This window comes from Halichoerus grypus, chromosome 5 (genome assembly GCF_964656455.1).
Source record: "Halichoerus grypus chromosome 5, mHalGry1.hap1.1, whole genome shotgun sequence".
NCBI classification, from domain to species: Eukaryota; Metazoa; Chordata; class Mammalia; order Carnivora; family Phocidae; genus Halichoerus; species Halichoerus grypus.
In genome coordinates this window covers 92,797,422-92,810,778 of record NC_135716.1, presented here as the reverse complement: position 1 = coordinate 92,810,778, position 13,357 = coordinate 92,797,422, and the positions used below count along the sequence as shown (strand labels likewise).

At 39.2% G+C, this 13,357-nt stretch overlaps 1 protein-coding gene across 4 annotated transcripts in view; it reads right to left on the bottom strand.

Moving 5' to 3' along the window:
- CSDE1 (cold shock domain containing E1) overlaps positions 1-7,705 on the bottom strand; it is a 39,608-nt gene extending 31,903 nt beyond the window's left edge. For all 4 annotated transcript variants that reach the window (XM_036088477.2, XM_036088478.2, XM_036088479.2 and 1 more), the window contains exon 1: positions 7,589-7,705. The gene's annotated coding sequence lies outside the window, so the exon portion shown is untranslated. The remainder of the gene's footprint in view (positions 1-7,588) is intronic.
- Between the last annotated feature and the right edge of the window lie 5,652 nt (positions 7,706-13,357).

Sequence of the window (13,357 nt, the reverse complement as noted above, 5' to 3'; positions counted from 1 at the left end):
AAGTTACAGAACATAATATTCAATTTAATACAAGTGTTTTATAAGCATCTAGCACTGTGGTAGGTATTGTGGAAAATATAAAAGAAGTTCCCGCCATCAAGTAATTTACGTATAACAAGTTATATGTGGAGAAAAACCAGAATATAGAACAAAATGCCAAAAATGATTTGCTCAACTAATCTGAGTACTGACTGTCATATACTCTATACTAGAACTACTACTTATTGTTTATTCACCATTGTATATACATTGAAGCAACATGGTGAGCACAGTCAGAGAAGGCTTTTAATCAGAGGTGGAGACTTAATTTGGAGAAATAGGCAAAATTTTGAGAGAAATAAAACAGCCAAGTATTCTAGGCACATCACACGAGCCAAGCCAGGGTATGCCACTAAATTCTAAGTTCCTTGAAAGCAGGGACCATGTATATGATCTTCTATGCCTGACATCAAGGGAGGTTTATTACATGAAGGACTGTGGCAACAAGTGTGGCTTGTTTCAGAAGAATCAATAGGCTAGTGTGGCCAGAACAGAGTGAAATGGGATATGTGGTGTGACAGGTATAGTGGAGCCAGATTATGAAGTATTTCAACTTGATATAACAGGAAATAGCCTTAGTTCTTGATGAAAGGGTATTAAGTGTTGAAATCCTATGGGAGAAGACTGAGTGAAGAAAACAGAAATCTCATTTGAGCTGTTGCCAGAAATAGATGAGAAATGTCTATAAAAAAGAAACAATTAAGATGAGAAAAGATGGGAAGTGAAATATATAAGTCAAACCACAGAATTGTGCTTTATACTGGCCATAAAAATGATTCTTTCACACTGACTGAAATATTAAACTATTTATATGGGGAGAAGAAAAAGGTGGATTTGGTTTTAGAAATAGTGAAAATTGAATAGTGTGTTTATTTTAAAAACATCAGAAATAAGAATGACTATATGGTGAGAGGCCAGAGCTTGTGAAGTAAGTTTATAGATTAGGAGAGCTCAAGTTCATTCACTGACACTCCCTAGTAAAATGCCATGAACAAGTCACTTCATCTCTCTAAATTTCAGTTTCACATATGCAAAATGAAAACTTATCAACAGCTGATCTGTGGCTGTTTTGTGTGTGTGTGTGTGTGTGTGTGTGTGTGTGTGTGTGTGTGTGTGTGTGGCTATACCTAACATTCCCTGACTTTATATTATTACTTCAAATATCAAATATTACATTTGCCCCATCTTTCAGATTTTATTTGGATCATTCTATTTCCCCAGACTAGATACTTCTTAGAGCAATGGTTGCAAATCACTTGGGAAGTTTTAATAAATACTTATGCCCAGTCCCCACTCAAAGAATAATTTAACTGGCCTGAAGTAGGGCCACTTCTGTTATGATCTTTGACTCTTTCCACTCCACCTCCACACCCTATGTTGCAAGTCTTATCAATATTTCCTTAAAGAGATCTTTTGTCCTAAATGACACCGTATTTTATTTTATTTTTTTGACACCGTATTTTAGTCCAGATATCTAACACATCTGCTAACTTCCAGTGTCAACCCTTTTCATTTTGTCACATAACACCGCCAGACTGATCAATCTATAACTCCAATTTCATCTCATTTCATTGTCCAAAACTTCAGTGATTTTTCCAGCATTCTAAATGGGAAGTTCTTAATCCTGGCTGCACATCCAACCCAACTACCTGGGTAACTTAAAACACACACACACACACACACACACACACACACCACAAAAAAAAAATCAAAGCCTGGATCCTACCTTGAGATTCTAATTTAATTTCACTAGGGTTAGGTCCCAGGAGGTGGTACATTTTATCCTGCCCCCACCAGCCCCGGCCCCTGTGTTTCTGACTTGCAGCCAGGATTTAAGAACCACCATTTAAGATGTTCTCTATTCTACCTTTCCATCTTTACCTTTTGACAGCTCTCCAGTTCTTCTCCTAGATAGGTTTATTTTCTTGCCTAATCCTAATAACCCCTGGCAGATGCCTGAATTCTAGTCTTCTTTGTGCATATATTGGTCTTCTCACAAAGAAGATAATTTTGCCATCTTCAAAGTGACAAAGAAGTCTTTCTTGACCATTCCAGTACAGACTTACTACCTTAATTTCCACTGTGAGGCAGTAACTCCCATTGTCTGCATCATTCTCTGATACCAAATCATTTCTGCCCTTTTCTTACTTCATGTTTTTATGTATCTTGTTCTTCCATTTTTTTTTTTTGTTTAAAGATTTTATTTATTTATTCGACAGACAGAGAGAGAGCACAAGTAGGCAGAGTGGCAGGCAGGGGGAGAAGCAGGCTCTCCGCTGAGCAAGGAGCCAGGCGTAGGGCTCGATCCCAGGACCCCAGGATCATGACCCGAGCCGAAAGCAGCCGCTTAACCGACTGAGCCACCCAGGAGCCCCTGTTCCTCCAATTATGAAACAAACTCAAGTTTATTTATCACAGCCCCTTCAGCACTAATCCAGCACCGCCAAACTTAATCATAGCAAAACTACAACAGCAAAGAGGCAGTTAATCCATAATAGGAAAACGACACCAAGTTTAAGTGCAGACAGTTCTACTAACTTCTAAAAATTTTGTTTTGGTTAACTGTATAGTCTTATTTATCCCATCAAGAAATAATGTCTTCTTTTAAAAATACAGACTCAATACACTGGTTTAATCTTACTATCTTACATCTACTTACGAACCCAAAGACCTCAAAATTGCTATCTGATAAAACAGGCAAGAATTTCATCAAACTGCTAAGGACAAGACTGTGTATATCATGGGGGGAGGGGAACCTATCTTGAAAAACTTGAATTGCATTAACCTAGTGTAGGATGTTGTATTAAGAACTGTCTATATAGTAACAGAGAAATGAGACTTCCAGAATCTAAAATCTGGAGCATTGCAGAGCCAGTCTTGGGCACTAATGAAGCCTATTAGGATCTATTAAAGCTCAAACAAACCCACCATCTATCATGAAAAACCCCAAGTGGTGGAATTTCACTTCATTAGTACCTTCACAGCTATGAGATTTCTATGGTTAAACTAAACACTTTTCAGTCAAATTAACACTTAATGAAACCCTTAAAAAGTACCCACTGTGCATTTTAATAAAATTGACTATGCACTCATGCCAAGATTATTAACATTCATGGGTGGTACTGACAAGTCTTCGGCCTTACCCCTCTGAACACAGCGCATTCCCTCTAGCCCCCAAAGGCTACTTAAGTCACATGAAATACAGAGTAACAACTAAAATACTTAGGCAATTTAAATGTTGATCTGAGAGTCCCCCTGACTGCTAAGTTATCTACTCAGTTTGGAAACAGTATCATCCCTAGTTAATTATCAACTGTCATTGTTTTAGTTGGGAGTTAAAACTAATCCCTTAAACTGATAACCCAATTAGTCATTTCCTATTTCACCTGTCTTAAAATTATCATCACCTGTTTTATTTAGTCTCCCCCAGTTCGTTGCTCTACCTCAAAAGGACTACTAGAAACCAGGCACACAGTAGGCACTAAATACGTGTTGAACTATAATTTATGTGGCCAGCAATCCATCTAAAATCTGTCATTTTGACAAATCATTCTCAGAGTTTGTACAGCACTCACTTGGGGAGAATGTTAATGAAAGGCTAAACCAGTCTATAAGTCTCCCCACCTAACTTACTTTCTTCAGAAAGTACTTTTTTTTTTTTTTGAGAAGAGCAAAGATTCAATTAGGCAGCATGGGACTGAAAAGGTTCTCTATTGTTGCTTTGTATGAATAATATTCTTACCCTAACTTCCTCCTTCATATTTCTTGATTAAAACTCAAGACAAGTTTAAGTATGTCATATTTTGCTATAACCTGTATAACTGAAGCTTAACAGGTTTTAATTCACTTTTACTTTACAACCTATGGAAAATGATAAAGTTCAGATAATTAACCAATTTAAGTCAGCAACATGTCGAGCAGAAATTAAAGAATATCAAATTGCTGCAACTATCTTTTTGTATGTTTAGTAATAGCAATTATGATGGGTTGTTAGTTACCTGAACAGCTATTAAGACATTTAAAGTTACGTATCCATTTATCACTTAACTGTTTTTACAATATACTAATACTTTGAAATAGGACAGATGCCAGTGTAAGAAGCTGAATGTTCCAGACACAAAATCAGAGAATAGTGTAGATCAGTACTGTCCCAACAGAAATATAGTGCAAGCCATATATGTAATTTAAAATTTTCTGGTAATCATACTGAAGTTGAGAGAAACAGGGCGCCTAGGTGGCTCAGTCAGTTAAGCAACTGCCTTCGGCTCCGGTCATGATCTCAGGGTCCTGAGATCAAGCCCCATATCGCATCTCGAATCTCAGGCTCCCTGCTTGGCACGGAGCCTGCTTCTCCCTCCCTCTCCCTCTGCCTGCTGCTCTCCCTGCTTGTGCACGCGTGCTCTCTACCAAATAAAAAAAAGCTGAGAGAAACAGGTGAAACTAATTTTAATTAAATCTATTTAATCAAATATATCCAAAATGTTACTTTTCATATGTAATCAATCTAAAAAAAAGTTTTCTTTGAAATCCAATGTTTATTTTACAATTATAGCACAGTTCAATTCAGAATGTACACAGTTTAAATGCACAACAGCCACACATGGCTAGTGGCTACTATATTGGTCACAGAAAGTATAGGCTCACGAGGGCAAAAGGCACTGGCATGCCCAATAAATAGTAAACAAAAGGCTCCTGGGCGAAGACTCTGAGATAAAAGGAGGCAGTTATCTAGCAAATCTGACCATAGCAGGAGCTTGTACATACTACATTTGAGAAGCAGAAATGCAAATAACTAGCTGGTTATCTACTGGCTATAGTTACAAACCAATGGATAGCCTACATGTTAACTGTGGAGAAACTTTGCTGATCAGTTTATTTTCAACTACACAGTTTTACCTCAGCATTAAAGGGCATATTAAATATAAAAACACTCCAAAAATAAAATTACCATTCAATACTTCTGAACAGAATACTGCCTAGATCATATTCCAGTTTAATAACCCTAGCGAAAAATGTAGCACAATTCCTTAGGCTTGGCAGTATGAACTGAAAAAAAAGTTTTGCATTGTTTTTAACCAGGTACTCATACATGGAAGTGGAAAACATTCCAACATCTAGACAAAGGAATGTTTTAAATCCTGACTTGGCAAAAAGAATTTAACATCAAGAAATGATGGAATTCAAGAAAACAAGTCACTTCTACCAAAGCAGTTTCACCCCTGGAGACATTCTAGCCATGAAGTCTTAGAAAAAAGTGTGGTTTTTTTTTTTTCTTTTGTGGCTATAATTCTCTATTATGAAAAATCCTACAAGTTTTACAGCTCTCCATAAGACAGTTTGAGTCAAAGATCTCAAAGTAGGTTCCCTTTTGGTTTTGGAAAGACAAAGCTAAGAAGGCATCAATTCTGTGTTTATTTAACGAAATCAAGATTTTTATTTTATTTCATAATACCGTCCTAAAGTTAAGCACCTTAAAAAATTCTGTCCAAACAGCATCGCTGTTTCAACTACCTTGTCAAAAGTATAGCCCTCACAACGTGAATGAATTTAATAACTCTGAACCATACACTTAAAAAAGATTAAAATGATAAATTCTATGTTATGTATATTTTATTTTAAAATAAACTAATTTTTTAAAAATGTTGAATGGCCCTGCACAGTATATCTTTAGATGGATGGAGGGGAAAACAGAAGTGGGATAAAGCAGGCCTAAATGTCAGCTTTCATGATCTCATTTTTGATTTGTAGGAATTTACTAGAATTTTCAACCACACTCTAAAGGTCATACTTGGTAAGTCAGAACTTAATTACAAAAAAAGAAAACCTATCTTCTGCGCCTCACATACTTTTTCAACTCAGCTGCTATAAATACTCATCTCAATGGTAAACATCCAGAGCAGCTGCAAAATCACTCAAACCACTACCATCTCTTTTATTTCAGGCCTAAGGCTAAAAGGAAACAAAAAGAAACAAAACTGAATATTTATCTAGATATTATGACTCAGGTATATGTCCATTCAGGCATATAAACCCTCTCCTTACCCACACCAAGAATAACTATTATTCATTAGTACCCCAAAGCACCAAGGTATTGCAGTACCCTTCAATGTAGTATTAAGAATGCTTATCTTCTAGAAACTCAAAATGAAAATTACTCAGCATTTTGATAACAGAATAACTTACGAGCTGTAACTTGGTACCTAAATTTTACAGACCAGTGGCTCTGGCCAAGAGCTGCCAGTTCATGTATCTTCCTCATCAAAAGCAAAGTCTATCCAAGGAAATTTAACCACCACAGTGCCTTTGGGAGTCCTCCCTCCCTCTCCAAGCCTGTCTCCACAAACTCTTTAAAGAGGACCACATTCTTTCACTCATTTTAGGTGCAAAACAATTACCTCCTCCTACAATGTTCAGACTTTTGTATCTGCAAATTGATGGCTGTTTTTAGGGAGCGTTCCCTGCCTCACTTTTGAGTGAAGGAAGAAAGAAGCCACCTGGGTGTTTCTAATCTAAAGGAAAATCTTAAAGCAAAAGAACCGTGGCACTAAAATTTCATACTGACAAAATATCGGATGGTTAAAAACCTGAAGTGTCTCCGACCAGGGCTCCAAAAAACTAACTCTACACAGAATGACGAAGCCAAGTCGTTCATTGCTCAACGTAGACCAGGCTTTTGCACCGTAAGAGCCAGAGATGGCGGTAAGGTCGGCTCCACTGAGCTCTAACAGAGCACGCCCTAACCCCAGGATAGAGGAGTGAGAGACACGTGCCGAAGATTAGGGGCTGGTTTCCTTTCTCAAGAAGCCCAGGAAAGCAAGAAGGGAAGGTTGGGTGCGGGGATTCAAGACAGACAGCTCCAGGTGAGTGGAAGTAAAGATAACACTTCAGCTGAGCTACTGTGCCAGACGTGGTCGGGGAAAGGAGGTGTCTCCAAGCATTTAGATGGTGCAGGGTCTCAGTCCATACACAAAGGAGGCGCCACTACCGCACTGCGCTCTGGTACTCGTAGTCAGACCCCCAAGCAGGTGACGGACAGTAAACTATAGGGTCCAGAGTGAGAGTAGGCCCCTCTCCCTCTGCCTCCGGCTCCTCCAACTTCACACAAAGGACCGCGCCACCACCCCCTCGCCCCGCCCGCCGGGACTTGTAGTTCCCGTTCCCCCCGCCAAGCCGCAGAGAAGGAAGTGGCTAGACTACAATTCCCAGCAGCCTCCGCGCCCGAGCCCCGCACCCCTGCCTCCATCTTGGCTGCGGTCGGAGCCTCCATTTTCGCTCCCTCCCCCCACTATAGTCACCACCACCACCACCACGCGCGGCTGCCTGGCCTCGACTCTTCGTTTCGGCTCTACGGCCTGACATGAGGCTTAGACAGTTAAACGGGGGCCAGGTGGAAAAGCCCAGGGTAGAGACTCAGGGTGAGATCTTCCCTGCCCGGAGCTCTAGGAGTGCCCACCTTGACTCAGAAGTCTCTCCCGTTAGTCTTTGTCTTCTCATCTGCCTCTAGCCTGGCTTCTTGCTACCCCCAATTGGACCCCGAGGTCGTACTCACCCCAACAGCTCAGCGCCCCCTCTCCAGCGCCGCCATAAGCAGCACGGCCCGGTACGTAGGAATAAATCTCGCTTCTCTCGCGAGAGTTGCGGGCTCCGAGCGCGTGCACGGGAAGCGGGGGAGGGCGGGGGGGGCGTGTACTCCTAATACGCCTGCGCATGAGGGCTGAGTGACGCCAACTAGCGCGCTGCTCTTAGCCACAACCAAGATGGTTGCGCACGTTACCCTACATTCCCTCCCCCGTGAGCTGTGGGAAGCAATCTCGGTGTTTACTGACTCCGCTGGGACGCATGGGGTGGGGTGGCGGGTTACTTTCGGCGTCTCTGATCTTTGCAAACCTGAATATGCCTTAAGTAGCGAGACCATGGTAAACTTTGAGGGCGAACAATTTAGAGGGCATTTCCAGGAATGTCATATAAAGGATTTCGCTTTTTCTCAGCGATAATACAGAAACCTCAAACCCCAGTTTCTCCTCATAGTGCAAGTCTTTTTTTTCCTCTTGTTTGCTATAATATATTGGAATTTTCATTAGTATAGAGTAGGTTTTTAGTAAGGTAATTTGGAAGTTTTACGTGGTACCTTTGTCTCCCAGAAACTATACTGCTTGCAACAGACGGACAAGAGTGAGCAAGGCAGCATAATCATTAAAAAACAACCAAAAAAAAAAAAAAAAAAAAACCCTCCTTCATCTGACCTTTGCAGTCACCACAAGATAATCATGGTCTATCCGGTAATCAAAGAGGCTGAATCAGTAACCAAAAGGTTGAAATCAAGGCAAATGGATGATTAATCCAACGGGGTAAGAGGAAGGAGGAAAATAGTTAATTGTTACCACAGAAAAGTTCAATGAATTTTCCCTTGTCAAACAATAGAGCAGTACCCTCTGGTGAGAGGAATGCGTTTCCCAGATTCTGCGGCTCTCTCTTTTGACAGTATTAGATAAACAATGATCAGTCACGCTCCTGAGAACTCTGCTACCCACTTTATTTTCGCTTTCAACACATATTTATCCTACATCTCTTATGTGTCATCGTTGAAGTGTATACAGTTCTCAAGACAAATGGATATGGTTCTGTCCTCAAGGAACTTTCAGTCTAGCATCATTCAGTAATCACAAAAACAAATTTAAACGTTCACAGTGAAATAAGTGCAATGAAGGAAAGATGCACAGTGTTAAGAGAGTAAGCAGCCTCCAATTCTTTTTTTTTTATTTATTTGACAGAGAGAGAGATAGCGAGAGCAGGAACACAAGCAGGGGGAGTGGGAGAGGGAGAAGCAGGCTTCCCGCCGAGCAGGGAGCCCGATGTGGGACTCGATCCCGGGACCCCGGGATCATGACCTGAGCCGAAGGCAGACGCTTAACGACTGAGCCACCCAGGCGCCCAGCAGCCTCCAATTCTGAACAAATTTTTTTCTTGAATTCTAAGAGGCAGTATCCTACTTACGATTTTTAAAAAGATTTTCCTCTTACCTCTGTTGCAATTGGTCCAATTCCATTCCACCTCCAAGCTGCCTCTTTGTTCTCTTTGATGCCTTCCCACACTTTTCCTAGGCACAAGATATTTGCTTCGCATTTGCTTTCAATGCTTTCATAGCTCACTGTAATGTAATTATTAGTTTATACTAGCTAGTGATACTTTAGTACAGAGCCTATGACATTCATCTTTGCATCCTTGGTCCTGACAGTGCGTGGTATAGACAATTCTCAAAAGCTTGTTGAATGAATAGCACTGAACAACAGTGTAAGAAGTTGTTAGAAATTGGAATGTTCTGTTGGGGCAGTACAAATCATTTAGTATATCAAACCAGCTGTTTTGTTTCCTTTGTCCATTTCTTAAATTGAAATCTCTTCTTAGCAATAGATCTAGTCTGGATAATCCAATCTAATGTTACAGAGAAACTGCCTTGGGCTCTTGCACTAGAAACAAGGTCACGTGAAGATGGGCTAAAAGTAGAATTAGGTCTAAGCGCACATTCTCAAATATCATAGTAATGGGAAATGTAAAAATAATAGTCTCATTAAATTCTACAATCCCGATTAATAAGGAAAAATAAGTCTTGATTTCTACCATTACACATTAGTTTCTAAATACCTTCTTAAATCATATAACCATTTCATCCTCATCATTCTGATTGTGTCAATTGCCTTTAAATACCTCCTCAGTCCATAGTTAGTATCAGTTTACATTTAACAGAAAATGCAAATATGCATACATCCAGAAGCATACTTTTTAGCTTCCAGTGCATTCAAGAAAGCAAAAGATGGAGTCATTTGATTTAAATCACTAGTTTAAGTGATTTATTCTTTATACAAGTACTACCCATAATTAGAGGTTGGTTTCATTTTTAGAAGATCACTACATTTTGCGGCAATAATTTTTTTTTCAGATTAATTTTGAAGTCAAATTAAAAAGCTGAAAAATATAGTTATGTTTATTTTTTTAAACAGAAATAAGTTAAAGCAGAAATTTGTGAAGTCACTTGGGAAACCTTTTCCTATACAATGGGGGTAGTCATGGATTTTGAGGAGATATTTAGTCTATTAAGGAATAATGTGAAACAAAAAAAATGCATACATTATTTTTTGGTATTTATCATATTGGTTTTTCTTCTCTGAGAAACTTAAAGAGACAATGAAATTGATTATGATTATGGTTTTTTTCTCTCTCTACAAATATCAATAAGCACATATCTCTAGAGTATATTTGACAATCAAAAGTAACCATCCTTTACATATTTGTAAGGTTTTCTTTTTTTTTTTTTTTTTATTTGAGAGAGAGAGAATGAGAGACAGAGAGCATGAGAGGGAGGAGGGTCAGAGGGAGAAGCAGACTCCCTGCTGAGCAGGGAGCCCGACGTGGGACTCGATCCCGGGACTCCAGGACCATGACCTGAGCCGAAGGCAGTCGCTTAACCAACTGAGCCACCCAGGCGCCCTGTAAGGTTTTCTTGAGCAGTGATGGCAACTGTATAGGATGAGTTTGTTTTTTTTTTTAAAGATTTTATTTATTTATTTGACAGAGAGAGACACAGTGAGAGAGAGAGCACAAGCAGGGGGAGTGGGAGAGGGAGAAGCAGGCTTCCCCCTGAGCAGGGAGCCCGATGTGGGGCTTGATCCCAGGACCCTGGGACCACGACCCGAGCCGAAGGCAGACGCTTAATGACTGAGCCACCCAGGCGCCCCAGGATTTTTTTTTTTTTTAATATTTTATTTATTTGACAGAGAGACAGCGAGAGAGGGAACACAAACAGGGGGAGTGGGAGAGGGAGAAGCAGGGTTCCTGCCTACCAGGGAGCCAGATGTGGGGCTCGATCCCAGGACTCTGGGATCATTACCTGAGCCGAAGGCAGACGCTTAACGACTGAGCCACCCAGGCGCCCCTAGGATGAGATTTTTGTAAGTTCTCTATAAAATGAGAAAAATTAGGTCAATGTGGAGATTTTTAAAAAATAAGGCTAAATTTATTCAAGATTTTAAGGACTGTTTTTTTTTGTTTTTTTTTTAAAGATTTTATTTGAGAGAGAGAATGAGAGAGAGAGAACACATGAGAGGGGATAGGGTCAGAGGACGAAGCAGACTCCCTGCCGAGCAGGGAGCCCGATGCGGGACTCAATCCAGGGACTCCAGGATCATGACCTGAGCCAAAGGCAGTCGCTTAACCAACTGAGCCACCCAGGCACCCCTTAATGACTGTTTTTATTCTGACATTATGTCCTTCCTATTTAGGGAAGATAAAGGGAACTTCTTTTTATAAAATTTAGGTAATAGTGGATAGTAAAGGGATCAATATTCAAGATTTCAGAACAGGAAAACACCATTTAGAGCAGAAACTTTCATAAAGAATAATCATTTCTTATTATTAAGAAATAATTAAGATTTAGTCCTAGAATCCTGCATTCTAAAACTTTGTATTCATTAACAAGCTCCCAACAGTTCAAATGCATTATGTAAATAAGAATAAGAAGCAGTATGTAATAAAATGTTAGAATCTAAATAAGAATAATGCAAAAACTATATGCTTTCCTTTAAAGTGTCAACATTGCACTTAAGGCAAGAATTATGTGGACATGCTAAGCCGCTGCACTATAAAGGTAGTCACCATAACACTTTAGCTTTGAGAATCAGTTAACCAAAGGGAAAGGTGGAGCAAAAGAATATTGTTAATTAAACTTAAATTAGATCCTAATGAAAACCAATTGCACTTAAAATCCAAACTCTTTTACCATGGCCTACAAGGCCCTAAATGACCTAGTTACCACTAAATCTCTAACCCCTAGTTCACCATGATTCAATTCCATTGCTATTTTGGTTCTTCCAACATTGTAGATTTGTTCCTACTCAGAACTCTTGCATTTACTGTTGCCTCCATCCGGAATTCTCTTTCCCCAAATCATCACTTTTTTTTTTTTAAGATTTATTTTATTCATTTGAGAGAGCATGCACACATGCGCACTCGCGGTTGGAGGGCAGAGGAAGGGGGAGAGAATCCTGAAGCAGACTCCTCACTGACCATGGAGGCCAACATGGAGCCCAGTTCCAGGACCCTGAGATCATGACCTGAGCAGAAACCAAGAGCCTGATGCTCAACCGACTGAACCAACCAGGTGCCCGCCACCACTACCAATCATCACTTTTTGGGACTTTTTCATCATTCAGTTTTTAGCTCAAATGTTACTGCCTCACAAAGATCTTCTCTAAAGTAAAAGTACCCACTATCGCTGTCACTCTCTATAACATTATCTTGTTTTATTGTCTTTATAACATGTATTGCTATCCAAAATTAACACATTTATGAATTTGTTTATTCCTCTTCTTCCTAAACAATAGCCCAGGCTTCAGTTCTCTGGTTCATCATTGCATCCCCTAAACCTAGGACAGGGACTAATATAACAGTAAGTACTTAATAAATATTCATCAAATGAATGAATTATACATTTCATTAAATCTAAGACAGTATTGATTGTATGATACATCATTATTTGTGCACCAGCAGGAAGAAAATATGTTGCCATTTTCACTCTGACATAATATTGTTATTACTTAGAATTTTTATATTTATTAATGGAGTGCTTTAAAACTTGTTTAGATGTAGTTTAGGTTTAATTAGATAAAAGTTTAAAAACGTTTTTATCATGTGTCACTCTTGTGTGTATATAAAGTAAAAATAAATAAGCAAAGTAAATTGGTGGAGGTATTCCTAACACTTCTTCACAAAGCCTAACTCTTCTGAATCTCTTTCTTTGTAGTAATAAATTTGACTATATTTTAATATAGTCATTGATCAACAGACAGCATTAAAAAAATTAAAAATCAACAAATTAGAGTAAATGCAACACGTAAAACTGATAATGTATTAGTATCATGACTATATACTAAATTAACACATATAAATAAGAAAAAGTCAAGGAAAAGAAATGGGGGAATGACTTGAATGTCTACATTAAAAAAAACTGTATAGGGGCGCCTGGGTGGCTCACTGGTTAGGCATCTGCCTTCGGCTCAGGTCATGGTCTTGGAGTTCTGGGATTGAGCCCTGTATTGGGCTCCCTGCTCAGCAAGGAGTCTGCTTCTCCCTCTCGCTCTGCCCCTACTCCCTGCTCATGGTCTCTCTTTCAAATAAATAAAATCTTTAAAAAAAAAAAAGTTTAAAAGAAATAAAATTAAAAAAAATAAAAAATTGTATAGGCAAATAAGCATTTGAAATTACGCTCAGCCTCATTAGTAATCAGGAGAATATGTATTTGTTGAGATTATTTTATTTTTTAAAT